This window comes from Megascapheus bottae, chromosome 14, assembly GCF_031878675.1.
Source record: "Megascapheus bottae isolate mThoBot1 chromosome 14, mThoBot2.hap1, whole genome shotgun sequence".
NCBI classification, from domain to species: domain Eukaryota; kingdom Metazoa; phylum Chordata; class Mammalia; order Rodentia; family Geomyidae; genus Megascapheus; species Megascapheus bottae.
This window is the reverse complement of record NC_143522.1, coordinates 57790663-57808004: the sequence shown is the minus strand read 5'-3', so window position 1 is coordinate 57808004 and position 17342 is coordinate 57790663.

The window sequence follows — 17342 nt, the reverse complement described above, 5'->3', positions numbered from 1 at the left end:
GCAGAGTAGGGGAAAACAGGAGGAATTGTATTCTTTTGTTTGAACTCTATTTCAAATCAACAAATCAGAATCAGGTAGTAATGATGGACTTTTCAAATTAATGTTCTTCAAAAGTAGGTAAACAGTAAGGTGTTATATCCCTAGAGACAAATCACATGAAAATATCTACCAAAGCTTGCAAATAAGAGACTCTGTGTTTAAGCTTCATTCCTAATATTTTTTCTTTCCTTCTGCCTTTCTTTCCTTCCTATTTCTTTTTCTTCTTTGCAATCTTTCTCAGTTTGCCTCCAAATATATGTATAGCTATGGATACATATATACCTATGTATTCATATGTATGAATAAATTTTATACACATATGGGCTTTTTGATAGAATAGTCACAATCAGAGATAACAAGCATTTAACTGACAATGAATAAGTGGAGAGGAGAGAAGAAAGGAGAGAAGAGGAAGGGAGGAGAGAAGAGGGAAGGGGAGGAAAGGGGAGGGAAGAAGAAAGGAGAGGAGAGAGAAGGGGAGGAGAGGGGAGAGGAGGAGAGGGGAGAGGAGAGGAGAGGAGAGGAGAGGAGAGGAGAGGAGAGGCATTGTCTGGGATGAAAGAGAGCCAGTGATGCTTCAAAATCAACCAACATGAGCAGGACATTGAAAGATAAAGGCATATACCAACATTTTATATACCAGCAAGTATATAGAATGGACAGATTCCATTTAAAAGGAACCGTGATTCTTAGACCATCTTCCTAAGGAACAAAGGGAATTTCCTCTATATTCCACCACAGTTTGGTTCAGAACTTGGAAGTTATCTGTCCACAGTTTCCTGTGGCTAGTGTGCCAATATGTGAATCAAGCCCTTCTTATTCAAAACAGAAGGCTGGCAACCCACTTCCCCTAGAAGTGATACCTATTGGCTTTCTAGATTACTCTTCTAGGGAAAGGAGGCTATGGGGGAAGTGGACAAGGAAGGAGATTGATTATTGTGTGGAGCTAAGTTGGAATCAATCTAAAGACTTATGCTATAGATTAAGAAGAAGCATGGCAGAGAAACACACAAGATTCAAAGTAAAGTTGCAATGGAACCAAAAGCAGCCACTGCAGTTATGTTATAGGAAAATATAAAATACAAAATGAAACTAGTAATTGTCAAAATTTAAGACGCTTTTGTTGGACATACTTTACCATGTGACTCAAAAATTGACAGTTAAGTTTGATTATTTAAAATAAGAGAGGGAGGGGGGAAACAAGATGATTAAGAGGGGTGGGGAAGGAAAAGGGGGTCAAAAACATAAGAAGGGGTATCAAGGTTCAAGAAGTAATGTACCTCCTACTTGATGAATGAACTGTAACCCTCTATACATTACCCCAACAATAAAATACAATTTAAAAATTGGTGGTTAAAACCCAGTGAAGAGAAATTTTTGCCTTTATAAGCCAAAAATATCTAACATCCTATTTTTCACTCTGCTCCCAATGTATGTTAAGGATGAATATGATGTAGAGGAGGTTTTAGAGTGATGGCCTAGTAAGATAGCAAACAATTTAACCCATATTGAGATCTGGTACATGCAAGTGCTAAACAAGTACATATGAAGAGATAAAATGAATTATTGACTGGTTATTTGAAATTGGATAGAGAAGGGGGAAAACAACATGAGCGGCAGGGGAGGGGAGGGAAATGGGGACCATGACATGAGAAAGGGTATCAATGTATGTGAAGTAATGCACCTTCTGTCTGGTGAATATAATGTAACCCGTCTATTAATTCCAATAAAAATATATGAAAAAAATGAATTCTTGGGGGCCAGGATAGTGATAGCATGCCTACCTAGCATACAAAAAGACCAGAGTTCCATTCCTTGGCACCACATACATAGAAAAGGATAGAAGTTTTAAAGTTTTCATCAAAAACGTGCTTTACATTCTTAGTTGAGGTAATTCCTAGGTACTTCATTTTCTTTGAAGCTATTGCAAAAGGAGTTGCTTTCCTGATTGTTGCCTCATACCTCTCACTGTTGGCCTAGAGGAAGGCGGTTGATTTTTGAGGGTTAATTTTATACCCTGCTACCCGTCCAAAGTTTTGAATCAGCTCAAGGAGCTTGGGAGTGGAGTCTATAGGATTCTTTAAATACAGAATCATGTCATCTGCAAAGAGGGAAAGTTTTACATCCTCTTTCCCTACTTGGATCCCCTTTATGCTTGCTTCTTGCCTTATTGCACTGGCTAGGAATTTTAATACTATGTTAAAGAGGAGTGGAGAGAGTGGGCATCCTTGTCTCGTTCCTGATTTTAGAGGGAATGGCTTTAGCTTTTTGCCATTAAGTATAATACTAGCTGTGGGTTTGTCATACACAACCTTCATTATATTGAGGAATGTTCCATGGATTCCTAGTTTCTCCAGAGCTTTTAACATAAAGGGATGTTGGATCTTGTCAAAGGAAATTAAAGCAGAACTGAGGTAATGGAAAAACCTCCCATGCTCCTGGATTGGAAGAATCAACATCGTGAAAATGACAATCTTGCCAAGGGCTATCTACAAATTCAACGCAATACCCATCAATATCCCAATGTCATTCTTTAAAGAAATAGAAGAGGCAATCCAAAATTTCATATGGAATAATAAAAGACCACGTATAGCAAAAACACTTCTTAACAGAAAGAACAGCACAGGAGGAATTTCAATACCAAACTTTAGACTCTATTACAGAGCTATAATCATCAAAACAGCTTAGTACTGGCACAAGAACAGGCCTGAAGACCAATGGAATAGGACCCAGATATTAAACCACAGACCTATGGCCACCTAATCTTTGACAAGGGAGCCAAAAAAATAAAATGGAAGAAAGACAGCCTCTTCAACAAGTTGTGCTAGCAGAACTGGATAAGCACCTGCAGAAAACTAAAATTGGATCCTTCTTTGTCACCCTGCACTAGAATTAATTCCAAATGGATCAAAGACCTCGAGGTAAATGCTGACACACTGAAAACTTTACAAGAAGGAATAGGAGATACACTAGGCCTCCTGGGCACAGGCCAAAAGTTTCTTACTAAGGACCAAGAACCACAACAAATCAGAGAAAGGCTGGATAAATGGGACTGCATTAAGCTGCAGATCTTTTGTATGGCAAAGGACATAGCTAGTAAATTAATTAAGAAGCCTACAGAATGGGAGAAGATCTTCGCCAACCACACAACGGATAAAGGCCTCATATCTAAAATAAATCAACAGCTCAAAAAATTGAATCACTCCAAAACTAATCTCCAAAGTAACAACCATCCCATTAAAAGATGGGTCAAAGAGTTAAAGAGAGTCTTCTCTGAAGAAGAAACAAAAATGGCCTATAGACACATGAAGAAATGCTCAACATCTCTGGTCATAAAAGAAATTCAAATCAAAACAACGCTAAGATTCCACCTCACTCCAGTCAGAATGACCAGGATCAAGAAAATTAGTAACAACAGATGCTGGAGGGGATGTGGTCAGGAGGGATCACTACTACACTGCTAGTGGGAGTGCAAACTTGTTCAACCACTATGGAAAGCATTATGGTAGTTCCTCAAAAGACTAAACATAGAGCTCCCCTATGACCCAGTAATTCCACTACTAGGCATTTACCCAATTGTCCAGAAGCAAGGACATACTAAATCCACTAGCACAATGATGTTCATTGCAGCACTATTTACCATTGCAAAGATATGGAACCAACCCAGATGTCCCTCAGTTGATGAGTGGATCAACAAGTTGTGGTATTTGTACACAATGGAATTCTATGCTCTTGTCAGAAAGAATAACATCGCCCCATTTATTAGAAAATGGAAAGACTTAGAAAAAAATCATATTAAGTGAAGTAAGCCAGATTCAAAGGAACTTAGGCTCATTGGTTTCCCTCATTTGTCATAATCAGTAGAAACCTTGGACTCTACTAGCAGAGATTTGCAATAGAGCAAAACCTAGATACATAAGGCCATATAGTATGATGCTAAATGAAAGGATCTCTAGAATATAGAAACAAAAGCCATATAATGAGTGATTGTTTTCCCTAATGTACTATGTTATCTCTCATCTCTTTTGCTATCCCTTGATTATCTCATATTGTTACAGTATCTTACTTTGTTACCTGATATATTGGATATATTTGTATTTGGTTATTTGAAATTGGATAGGGAAGGGGGAAAACAAGATGAGGGGTGGGGGTGGGGGAAGTGAAATGGGACCAAGACATGAGAAAGGGTATCAATGTATGTGAATTATTATACCTTCTATCTGGAAATTATAATGTAACCCTTCTATTAATTACAATAAAAATATATGAAAAAAAGAAAGAAAGAAAAGGCCAGAAGTGGTGCTGTGGCTCAAATGGTAGAGTGCTAGCCTTGAGAAAGCCCAAGGATAGTACTCAGGCCCTTGGACTAGCAAAAACTAAGTGGTAGAAAGTTCTGGGGCTATATTTTCCTTTTGATATTGATTGACCATAGCTCCTTGAGAGCAAAAGGAGATGTATGCAAGGTATGGGCTTCCCGAATGAAAAGTAAAACTTCTCTCACTCTGTTAGGACAATATCTTTCCTTTTCTTTCTTTCTTTCTTTCCTTCCTTCCTTCCTTCCTTCCTTCCTTCCTTCCTTCCTTCCTTCCTTCCTTCCCCTTCCCTCCTTTCCTCTTTCTTTAGTATTGGTGTAGGGTTTGAATTTAGAGGTACAGGCTCTACCACTAGAACCACACCTCCTCTACTTCCATATCTCTGCTGGTTAATTGGAAACAAGAGTCTTACGGATTTTTCTGCTAGACTGGGTCTAAACCCCAGTCTCAGAACTCAACCTCCTGCGTAGCTACGATTGTAGATGTGAGCTACTGGTACCTAGCAGTGCAGAGTTCTTAACCAGAAGACATTTAGTAGGTAATTAAATCATAGAGACTGGGAAATGTCAAACTCTAAAGCTAAAGCCTAATATGTATTGTGAGGAAAGAGAAGATAAGACAAGCAAGAGGGGGGGGGGGAGGCGGCGGGGCAAAGAATGGTTTGGTTTGGTATTGCTTGACTTTGAGTTTGTGACTCTCCTTCAGCCTCCAGAGTACAGACATTCTCCATTACACAGAAGATATATTTCTTTACGTCTGCTACATCTATAGAAGGTAGTATCTTTTCTTTTCTGCTTTTGGTTTACAGAAAGGGGTTTTGGTCATCTTAAACTGGTTCAGAGAGCAATCTGAAACTATTTCACTTCTGTTTAAAGTTCAAGGATTTTAAGAGTTACCTGATAGAATCACCTTTAAGGACGTAAAGAACAGAAAGGATCCCTTGGAGATAGATGATAAACAATAGATAGATGAAGGATAAATAGAGTTACTAAGCTATTGCATAGATAATTCATTTTCAGAAACTGACACCATGCATTGTTAAAGAAATTCTTGCAAAGATTAAAGAAATTTAATGATATATTGTTTAAAGTCTTTTGAAGAACAGTTTGATACCTTCACGTAGATGATGAATGAATGAGTGTGTTGAGATGTGAGAAAATACTATTGCACTGGTACTTTTCAGCAGTGATGTTTGACTTTAGTGTCTTTTAAGTTGAGAATCACAAAAAGAAATCTTGGCAGATGTATATGATATGTCTTTTTCATTATTCCACAGTTTTGGAGCCTCTATTTTATGTTAATCACTCTACTAACCTCTAAAATATTTTTATTTTTTAATGTTGAATATCTGACTGCTTTCCCATGCAGCAACATTTAGTTAAGAAAAGCAGGACTGAGTGGATTTCCATTTGGAAGATGCTGAGTGCTCTCAGAATAAAGTATATAGAAAGGGCATGGTCAGTCACTGGTCACTCACTTTGATTAAGCCTTATACTGGTCAAATAATGATGATAATAGACTGTAGGTTGTATCACACACTGATAATACAGATAATTCTTCAATGACAAATATCTTCAAGAGAGAAGTAGGACTTATTAAACAAGTAAGACTGAGGCCAAAATTTACAGCAATGAGTGAGATCTCACTCTGCCTTAAATCTATTCTTTGCTTGGAGGACAATTTTGACAAAATGAAAGCACCAGAACTTCAAGAATCCACTTCAACATGATGTTAACTGCATAATCCAGACTGATAGTTATGATGGCGACTTTTGATTGGTGTGTTTGTGTGGGTGTGGGTGTGCGTGTATTTCATACCAGAGAAGGAGGAAATGTAAAGATTCAGGTATTTTAAAAGTCAAATACTTTGATCTCTCTGTCTCTTACACACACGCATGCACACACACACACACACACACACACAAGTCCATGAGACTGTTATCTCTGATCAATCACCAGAAAACTGGAAGTGGTGATGTGGCTCAAGTGGTAGAGTGCTAGCCTTGAGCTGAAGAGCTCAGGGACAGCACGTAAGCCCAGAGTTCAAGCTCCACATCTGACCAAAAATAAAAAAAAAATGCACCTGCTAAAATCAATCCTATAACAAGTCAATAGTAGCTGGACAAAAATAAGAAAAAAGTTTTGAAAATTTTTCACTTATTTGATTTCAAGATTAATTTGTGTTGTTTCAAATTCATAATAATCTACAGCTAGATTAATCACTTGAGCTTTGAAAACTTTGCAGAAAAGAGTTTTACAGAAGATTTGCATTTCACCCTTTAGATCCTTTTGTTAATTTTAATTCATTTCAGAAAATGTCTAAAGTCTTTAATGAAGTACTATCTTCATTTATTAGTTGCACTATAATTTGGTGAACTTCAGCAACTTAAAGTGCAGGGATGACATAATCAATTATAATTGTTTTAGAAATGTTTTTGTCTTAATTTTTAAAGCCTCTAAGGTAATAATAGCACTTTTCATCAGCTAAGAAACTTATAAAGGTGAATTCACAGGAAAAAGGTACTCAGTAACAAAGTGAGGGTTTAGAGAGCAGAGAACTGCTTCTACCTCCACTGAGGATGTCAGTGAGTTCAGATAAGCTGCCTAAGTGTTCTGCTCTCTTTGTATATTGCTTCTAACCTTAAATATAATTGAAGAAGTATTTCCTGTCAGGAGCTGATGCCTCATACCTATAATCCTAAGTATTCAGGAGGCTAAGATATGAAGACTATGGTTCTAGGCCAGTCCAGGAAAATAAATAAATAAATAAATAAAAAAACCCTGAGACTCGTATTTCCAATTAAGTAGCAAAAGACCACAGTAAAACAATAACAACAACAACAACAACAAAAACCTGTGGTTCATGTGGTAGAGCTCTAGCCTTAGAGATAAACCTATGAGACAGCTCCCAACCCTGAGTTCAATCCCTAATATCAGCTCAACAGAAAACAAAAGAGGAGGAGGAGCAGGAGAAGAACAACAACAAAAAAGTAACTCTGTCTTTTCTCTTTTTGCATTTTCCACGTTGAATATCTTTCATCATCTTATATTTTGGGAGAGAAAAAATGATGAACATGAATAAAAGGTCTTATTTGGAGAGAAAAGAACAGAAGTTCCCACCCTAATTTTCTCATGGATTAGCCACTTGACCTTATTCAGCTTATAACACCATTCTGAATTGCACTGTTGGTCTAAAGTATGATCAGTGATTCTGGTTTCTTAGGGTGCCTTAAGTACTAAATGAAATTGTATTTTATATATATTAGATCACCTAACTGGGCTTCTGATTATCTGGACATTATACCTTCAGGCATAATCTTTCCTAAAGACCATGTAAAGGTTTTCCGTCCTTGCTATTATAAAATTACTATGCCTACACAAAGAACTACTGACATAGGATTTCAAATGCCAGTCTCCAATCTCCTGCCATTAAAGCTTACAGCGGGAATGAATGGTGAGACTTAGTGACCTAAAGCAATAATAAGCACATTGTCTAATGTCTATGCATCAGGACTGGGGACAGAGCTCAGCCGGGGCCGTGGCTGCCATCTAGCACAGCACAAGTGGACAGTCTTGCCATCTTGCTAGAAGGTTCAGTCTGGGGAAGAAGAGACTTCCAGTCTCTGTTCTTGTTAGTCACTTTCCACATCCTGAGGCTTCCCTCAGTCCTGTGTCACATCTGTCTTTCCATAACATAACTCAACAACCTGGGCTCTGCCTTGTTTCACAGACAGGAAGCAGGAGGACAAGAAAGTCTGTGTTAGCAACCGCATTATCTAAGGACTCTTCCCTGGTAGGGCATATTCCAGTCTTTAAAAGTAAGTCATAGCTGTTTTCCTTCGACAGGCAACGAAGATTCTGTGTGTCACCGTGGCCGCAGCCCAGTGTTGTATTTCAGTGATGCACTGTACCCCAAGCCGGGCTTTTCTCCAGATGTCCCCATTGAGGAGATTTGTACCTTGGACCTGGGGTGGGAAAAGGCCAAAGTGGATGAGATCCCGCTTGTGTGAATACCAGCCGCTCTCCTCTGAAGCCCCGAAGCCTAGATTTGTGCCCAAAAGTTTGCAGCAAAGGTGGCTTTCATATTCGAGCGCTACTGCATCTCTTCCACCGCATTCCCATCAGGATGTTTTTCTGTGCTGGGTTTGACGGGCTCGAGACAGGTGGGGGGGGGGGGGCTTTGGGGAGCCCCAGAGCACTGTGGACAGGCCAGGCGAAGTCTATCCTTACCAAGAACTTGTGAGCGAGGCCTTATTCAGGCTCAGGTTCAAGTGCCCTGGTTGTCTGTCAGAAGATCCACGTCTCAGGGTCGGGAGTTTGGCCTAGTAGTAGAGTGCATGCCTAGCATGTAGGAAGACTCGGGTTCGATTCCTCAGTACCACACATATAGAAAGGGCTGGAAGTGGTGCTGTGGCTCAAATGTTAGAGGTCTAGCCTTCCCAGGCCCTGTGTTCAAGCCGCAGGACTGGCAGGTGGGGGAGAGAAGAGAAAGAAGAAAGAAGAAAGAAGGAGAGGGAGAGGGAGAAGGAGAAGGAAAAGAAGAAGGAGAAGGAGAAAGAGAGAAGGAGAAGAAGGAGAAGGAGAAGGAGAGAGGGCGAGGGAGAGGGAGAGGGAAAGGGAGGGGGAGAGGGAAAGGAAGGGGGAGGGAGGGGAGGGGAGGGGAGGAGAGGGGGAGGGGAGGGGAGAGGAAAAAGGGGGAGAGGGAGAGGGGGAAGAGGGAGAGGCATGGGGAGGAGAGGGGAGAGGGAGGGAGAAGAGGGAAGGGAGAGGGAGAGGGGGAAGAGGGAGAGGGAGAAGAGGGAGAAGGAGAAGAGGAAAAAGAAGGAGAGGAGGAGGAGGGGGAGGAGAGGCTTTACCAAATTTAATGCGGATGAGTTTGAAGACAGTGTAGCTGAGATGTACTTCATTTCTGATGGCTGCAAGGTCAAACATACCCTAAATTGCCATCTCCACTTAACAAGTGGCCAGCCCTGTCCCGGTGAAGACCCCATCCACTGTGCTGTCTCACACCCAGCCCACTCCTTGAATCATGCTCACCAATAATTCTTGCCTCATATCCAAAAATTGTTAAAAAGGCACAGGATACAGCCCATATTCAAGGAGAGATTATATACAAGGGAAGGGAATCCTGGAAATGGGGTGCTTAAGAGCCCATTTTAGAAACTAAACACTACACTACACTTTTTTCTGTTTTATTTATCATTTATACTTCAACTTACTTACATAGGATTTAAATGTTTATTTGTGTTAATGAAATAGCTGGGGGAATGCAAGCAAAATTCAATATATATACTACAATATTAAGACAAGCAAGAGAAAGGGTAGGTTGGAAAGGATAGGTGAAAATGTTGTAAGGGGTGCTATCAGTCAATATGTACTTATAAACTGCATTGTCGATGTACAAATACTTAAAGGTAACAAAAATATTTTTAAAAAGGTATTTTCTCAATGTGCTCATGTTTTGGGAAGACAATAAATATTTAGTTTACATACAAGAAATAAGAGAAATACCAGAAAAACTTTGTTAAAATTAAAAAAATAAACTATGAGACTAATCAGAAAATTAAAAAGTTGGTAGTGTATATCAGATTAAATGCTGAAGCCTAAGCTTTGTTGCTAAAGAAGGTAAATGAGAAAAAACAGGCCTGTGGTTCATGAAGGATTTAATGGGAAATTCCTGATTCTTTTCACCTATTTAGTTCTATGTTTCTGTTATTTTTATGTGTATGAGAAGTCTGCATTCCTGTGAATAAATTAATACTCATTCCTAAAGACTGTAACACTTCACTGAAGGCAGGTCTTGCCTTCCAAGAGAGAATACTGGATGTTTCATGCATAGTATTGCTCTTGAATAGGAGATTCCAAGGAATGAGAAATGAACTGTAGAAGAACATTCATGACAGAAAGAACATCTTGTTCCCATTTGAAGCTAGGTGAGATTCAACTGAAGAAAAGTGCAGTTTGATGAGCTCATCAACATCTGTTTCTCTTGCTTTTAAATGCACTTGTGAGTTAATGAGTAAACAACAGGTGCTTAAGGAGAAGAGGAAAGCCAATAAAGTTTGGAGCAGGGATGGGGTACTGTCCCAGTGTTTTGAAGGTTTACTTCGCTTGGTGAACGACCCAAGCTGTCCTCAAACTCAAGAATTTCCAATGAAAACCTCCTATTGCTAGCTATGGCGCTGCCTTGATGTGCTTAAGGACACTTGTGCAATAGGTGTCCATCATGGTACAGATGAGAAACAGTAAGAAAAGCGTCCAGATCCCAGGCCTTCATTCAGTGAATGAGCCAATGTGGCAGCTGCTGGGTCAGAGAGAGGAAATCAGCTGATAGTGATGTCTTTGTCCTGTGTGTCAAAAGAGGGGATCAATGCCCATTTGCCGTTGTCACTTTGGTTCAACTTATTATTCCAGAAAATGAAGTCGTTATGTTTGGGAACTAAAGAATATTCAGCCTTTTCATTGAACTAGACACGAGATAGCTTAAAAATGCTATAAATTTTGAAAGATCACTTTTGACTTTTGTGGCTATTGATACCAAATACTGGTATGGAAAAGAATAAGAGTGCAAAAAATGGTTCGGGTCATTTTACATAAACATAATTGCATTACTGACTATGGAGAATCAACTGCACCAGCACTCTACTATGCGGCTAATTTGGTTATGTAACAGTTTTACCTTGGAAGTGTGTGTGTGGGGGGGTGCCATACTTACCAGAGTGAAGAATGAATGAAGAAACCTCCTCTACTTTCTCTGTGAACTACAAACTACAAGGGAGTCAGAGTATTCCATATAGCTGCCTTTGGGAAAACAAAAGCCTTGAAGAGATTAAGTGACTTTCTTAGAACTATACAGCTTATTAACACAGGAATTGTAATTTTAAACAAGCAATCAGGAAGTGCTGGAAGGAAAAAAAACAATTCTTAAATGATCACATCAAGAATAAAAATAAACTACTCTATCAAGAGATTAGAAAGATGAATTTTTTTCCAAGAAGTTAAACTGATGAAGGGATAGAAAAAATACACTTAGTTTCTCAGCAAACAATTGAAATGTTAGATCATTTTAATTATATTAAAATTACTACTGTGTAAACTGCAGGAGCAGTTATTTTTCTTCAGCAGTGGAAGACCAGAAATGCAAAAGCATGGGAGTGGAAGGCTTTAATTAGAAAGAAAAACAGGAACACTGACATACCATCCCTTTCAGAACACATCCTAGCTTCATCGGTTGATCTAGAATTAGAAGATTTGCAAAAGAATGAGACAAATATGGTTAGGCTAGAAGTAGCAAAAAGTGTAAAAACAGTCAGCAGAAATATGCTAAATAAAAGCTGTTATTTACATTAGCACTTAACAGAGTAAACAAGAAAAAAGATTGTTTTACTAATAAAGACAAAGGTAACAATGCGGTTGTAACAATTCAGGTTTTTTAAACTATATTTCAATCATTTAGGAGGCATTATGAAAACCACTGTTAAGCCAAACACAAAAAACTGTGAGAGTAATGATGTAGTGTTATCTCTTGGGTACAACACTGAACTAGAAATATCTGTCCTTGAAATATCTATTTAGATGGGCTTCCAATTTCTCATGAGATTCTAGGAAGGGTGCTTTATTCCTGGGACCCATCATTTTCTCATCAGGAAAACCAAATCCTGGAGAATTATATGTATGTATTGTATTATTAGGTAAAAGCTATGATATGTGAGTTCAATTTTGTATGCATGGAAAGTTGTAAATAATGTCTAAATATGTTGTCTATCTACACCTACAACTCTGTCTTCAAAAGATAAAAACCAAAAAGTCCTGGCCTACTAAACCAAGCAAAGGCTAGCTACTCTTCAAAGACCTAGAAATGTTATCAGCTTCACTCTCCTTCCCTTCTCACCTGCCCTTGCTTGCTCTAATCTGGGTCTGCTTCTAAAAGCAATAATGTCAATCATTCTTGAAGACATTCATTTTCATGATCTCTGGTTGCTTCAGTAACCTGCCTCTCATTTTCCTTTATTTTTTTTTCATATGAGTGAAATATAAAGAAAGCATGAAAGAGAAATTTACCAGTACCTTCTAAGATGGATGTTTTCTGTGCTTCTTTGAACTAAGGGTGATTCTTGAGTTTGTAATAATTGCCTGAAATATGACCATTGTCTACCAAATACATTTTCAAAAAATAACCAAAAACAATAGTACCTGAGAATAATAAGGTTATGAATACAGATTATGAAGCCATAAACACATGAAGGAAAAGTATGAACTTATAGAATTTTACTCTATAAAATAATTTTGACTCCAGATTCAGTGTCATTGTGTTATTCTTTAACAATTTCTTCAAATCTTCCTTTACCCCTCTCTTACTTCTCCCTTCCTACCAATCTTTCCTTCCTGCCATGCACCACTACCCTCCCATCTCCACTTTCCCCCCTTCCTCATCCTGCCATCCTTCCCTTTCTGCCACCCTCTTCCTTCTTCCACCCTTCCTTTCTTCATATCACTTTCCCCTATTTTATCATTGGAACTTTCCAGTTCATGAATCAAAGCTTTAATTGGTTTCTGGGTTTTTCTGTACCCATCATGACTTTTCTTAACTTTGTGGACATTGTGAACAGTTTAAGTTATAGACATACAATTATATTAAAATGTGGATGGTGTTCGTCAAAAAGAATTAATGCATTTCCCATTAGATAAAAAGCTATTCGATGAGTAGCAGAAGAGTGGGTGTTAGCATTCTCACACTTCTCTACTTAAGTCCCCAAAATTAGAATCATCAAAAGAGAATGTATCTTGGCTGTTAAAACTGTATTATTATTCATGTCCTGACCAACTCTTCCTTGTACAATATTCACTTTCTTATAGTTGTATCTAAAAGAATGATTTTGCTCTAGCCATCTATCATATCTTATTAGGAGTATTTTGAACTAAATGCCTTAAACTTGTTTGGATATAAAAATAAGAATTATTTTGAGTAGATGGATGACACTGCTGTCACTTGAAATGTATCCAAAAAATATCTTAAATTTCAAATAAACCCTTTGCTTTAATTGCAACAAAAGTCAGCACATTATTATATTATTTTAATGTATACAAAACTTTTCACGACATTTTCCATAAAGAGACTACTTCATAGAAAAACATTCCTTGGATTAGCCAGGGCTCTAAAATTATAATGCATACAACTTTGATCAAATTTCTCATTAGAAAATTTGTAACTTAACCAATTTTTGTTTATTTGTTTATTTTGGTTGTGGGTTTGGGCGCTATCCCTGATCTCTACAGCTCAAAGCTACTGCCCTATCCCTTGAGCCAGAGAGCCAGTTCTGATTTTCTAGTGGTTAATTGGAGATAAGAGTTTCACAGAATTTAGTGCCCAGACTAGCTTTGAACCAGTGCTCATGGCTGATGCACTGTACCTCTTGAGCCATGCTTCCGTTCTGGCATTTTGCTGGCTAATTTAAGATGGAGTCTTACAGATTTTACTTCCCTGATTGGCTTTGAATGGAAATCCTCCATGCTTAAGTCTCCTGAATTACCAGGATTATACCTAGAATTTTTTTAAAGCTATTGGAATTAAGAGGAGAGTATAATTCATGTCAATAACGTACATAAAGAACTAGAACAGAGTACAATCAAATCTTAAAATCAAATCCCATCGGGGCCGGGAGTTTGGCCTAGTGGTTAAAGTGCTTGTCTAGCATGCATGAAGACCGGGGTTCAATTCCTCGGTACCACATACATAGAAAAAAAGCCGGAAGTGGTGCTGAGCCTCAAGTGGTAGGGCTCTAGCCTTGAGAAAGTCCAAGGACAGTGCTCAGGCCCTGAGCTCAAGCCCAGGACTGGCAAAAAAAAAAAAAATCCCATGTACATTTATTGATTCCCATTGTTCTTTCACATCATATCATTATCCATATACATACTTTCAATAAGTGGGAACCAAAATTGGGACCGCTCAGCCTGACCTAAAATTTTAAATTTGATCAAACCTGGAATGATTACCTAGAGGCCTTTCTCTGTATCCCCTTCATGCAAAATTACCACTGATGATCAGTTTGCATTCCTGTCACATTGTTTCCTAAAAAAATTCACATTTCCACATCCTTCTTTCTTGGCTTTTGGATCTGTTAAGGCCAACTAAAGCAAGTTTATTCAAATATGGGATTATAATATAACTCCCTATTTATGTGAATGAGAAAGATATTAGCCACCTACTAGATATATCAGTGCAGAACATCTGGTGACATGTTTTCTAATTTCTTCGTTGCATCAACACATAGAAGACGGAAAGCATATGCATTCCGCTAGTCACCTTGGAAAAGAATTTTGAGAGGACAGCAGCAGTTTTACACTTGCACTGTTCAATGCAGCACCTAGCACTTCTTGGGTGCTTAATAAATATTGAACAACCCAGCAATCAAGCCCTCCAGGCAATGGAGGCAGTTGTTAGTCGACACATATGCAGACTATACACAGTAGGAATTGCCAATCAAACAGCCAGATCCCAACACACAGAAAATAGAAGCGACAATAACGGCAGCATCACCTTCAAATATCAAAGGACAATCTATATGTATATATTGTGTTATGCATGAATTTATACATATTCTTGGCTTCCTTTGCATTCTGTTGTACATTTACATAACTCATTGTGCCTGAAATTAGCCTAATGTACCCTTTCCTGTGAATGTGTTTAACAAAAGGTCAGCAGCCTATTAACTTCTCTTATCTTGTTTTATTTTTGTGCTATAATGGGGTTTGAACTCAGAGCATAGGATCCATCCCTTAACTTTTTCACTCAAGGCTAGCACTCTACCACTTGAATCACAGCTCCACTTCCAGATTTTTTTTGGAGGGGGTATTAATTGGCGATAGGAGTCTCACAGAATTTTTTTTTCTGGGCTGACATTGAACTATGATCTGTAGGTCTCAGTCCTGAGTAGCTAGGAGTACAGGCATGAGCTGCCAGCACCAGACAGCATTATTTTTTTTAATAAGAAATTGCACATTTCCCTGAACTAAAGAAAAATAAATTGTAGGATTGATGGATATCTGATCTTCTATTAAACATAGAAATTCTTTTAAGTCAACAACTAACACAGTATTCAGTAATGAATCCTTGTGAAACATATCTCTTCACTATCCTATCCAAAGTATGTAAACTTGACTTTTACCCTAAGGTAGTAGTCAGTTTCAATTATAAGCCTTCTCAATTAAGAACCCTCATTTGGTTTCTGATAATCAGATGCCATTTAGTAAACTATCTTATTGCCCTTTTCGCAGAAAAGAGAGTTACTGAATCTCCAAAGATCACTGAGAGAAGATTTTGTGAAGATTTGGCTTTTCCTAAGGGATCTAACCCAGTTTTTTTTTAAATAAAGCTGAAACCCCATGTGAAAAATTAGATAAAAGAAGATATGACTACCAAGGTGTTGGGAAAAGCCTTAGCACGTTTATCATTTCCCTTCTCACCTACGTTTTCCTGTGATCCTTGTTCTTATGTCAACCCTTTAGTGAATACTGCTGGAGCTGCTTAAAATTATGCATTCAATGTCAGCTTTATGCTCTAAGGAATATTTAATGTGAGACATCATTCACTTTTGCATAGAAAGTAGCTCTGTAGTGTGAAAACTGGCTTCAGGTGAATTCTACTTTAAAAAAAAAATAAGTGAGAACAAGAAGAAACAGAACCAGCACCTTCAATGGCTGAAAGGACCAGTGTATTCAGATGACCATATTCTTTCTACAGGGACCTATGGATTCTGCTTTCTGTGCAAAAGAATACATCTAAGTTAGGAAAACTGAGATTCCTGGTAACTCGGAGACGTGTGTGTGTGTGTGTGTGTGTGTGTGTGTGTGTGTGTGTGTGTATATATATATATATTGCTTTTGTTAAATCTTAAGAACAGGAAGATTGTGATATTGATTCACCCTCTGACATTTAAAATTTTACCGAACTCACACTTAGCTTAGTAAAGAGCTCATCTTTTATTTACTCTTTAGAATGCATGGCCATACACTCTTGCTCTTCTTTATCAGCAGGTTATACTGAGTTACCACACTCAAACACAACACTTGGCGATCTGGACCATTTATTCAATATTTACTGTGTGTTTATGATGTGCCAGGCATAGTAACAGTTGCAACGTGTAAATGAAAAAGGCTTGCCCTTCCAGTTGAGGAAGCACACACTTTAGAGGAGGAGATAGACATGTACAGATTTTTCACAATGCAATGTGAAAAAGGCTAAAATAGAGGTATGAACAAAATATCTTGCAAACAAAGAGTAGAGAGAAGCTAATGAGGCCTGGAAAATGAGAAAACTGAGTACGTAGGCTTTAACAGAGTTGAAAAATAAATGAGCAAGTGGCTTGTACATTCTGTTCCTGCAGAAAGAGAAATTACACATAACCCCTTCAGTATACTCAGTTACGGGGCTATTTTCCACTTGATATAATGATGAGTCAGAGTTATTCTCGACTGTATAAAGTAAGAGCTACAGGGTAACTTGGGAGGCTTGCTGGGGTTGGAGACATACAGGATAAAGATGAAAGGGTTGACTTTGATTAAGATGCATTATAGCCACAGATTAATGCATAGAACTGAAACCCCCTTTGTACAACTACTTAAAGATAATAAGATAAATAAAAGAGAAAGAAAGAATACTCTGATTTGATCATTATAGGTTGCATACATACATCAAATTAATGTGCTACACATTACACAAATAGACCAACATTATCTGATAGTCAAAAATATATAAAATTTTCTAATAAAGTAGTTAGGATATCTTTAAATAACAATATGAATTGGTGTAACACACAGGAAGAGTTGGATTTTTACTAATTAGTGTTAGTAAAATCTATAGAGATCACCATAAATTTGCCACTAGGTATACAATACTTTCCAAGATTTCAGGAGCTTCCCTTCAAGAGGACTGGATGGCACTCTGTCATGGGATTACAAGGTGATCTGTTAAGGGCAATTGTAGTGTGATGCC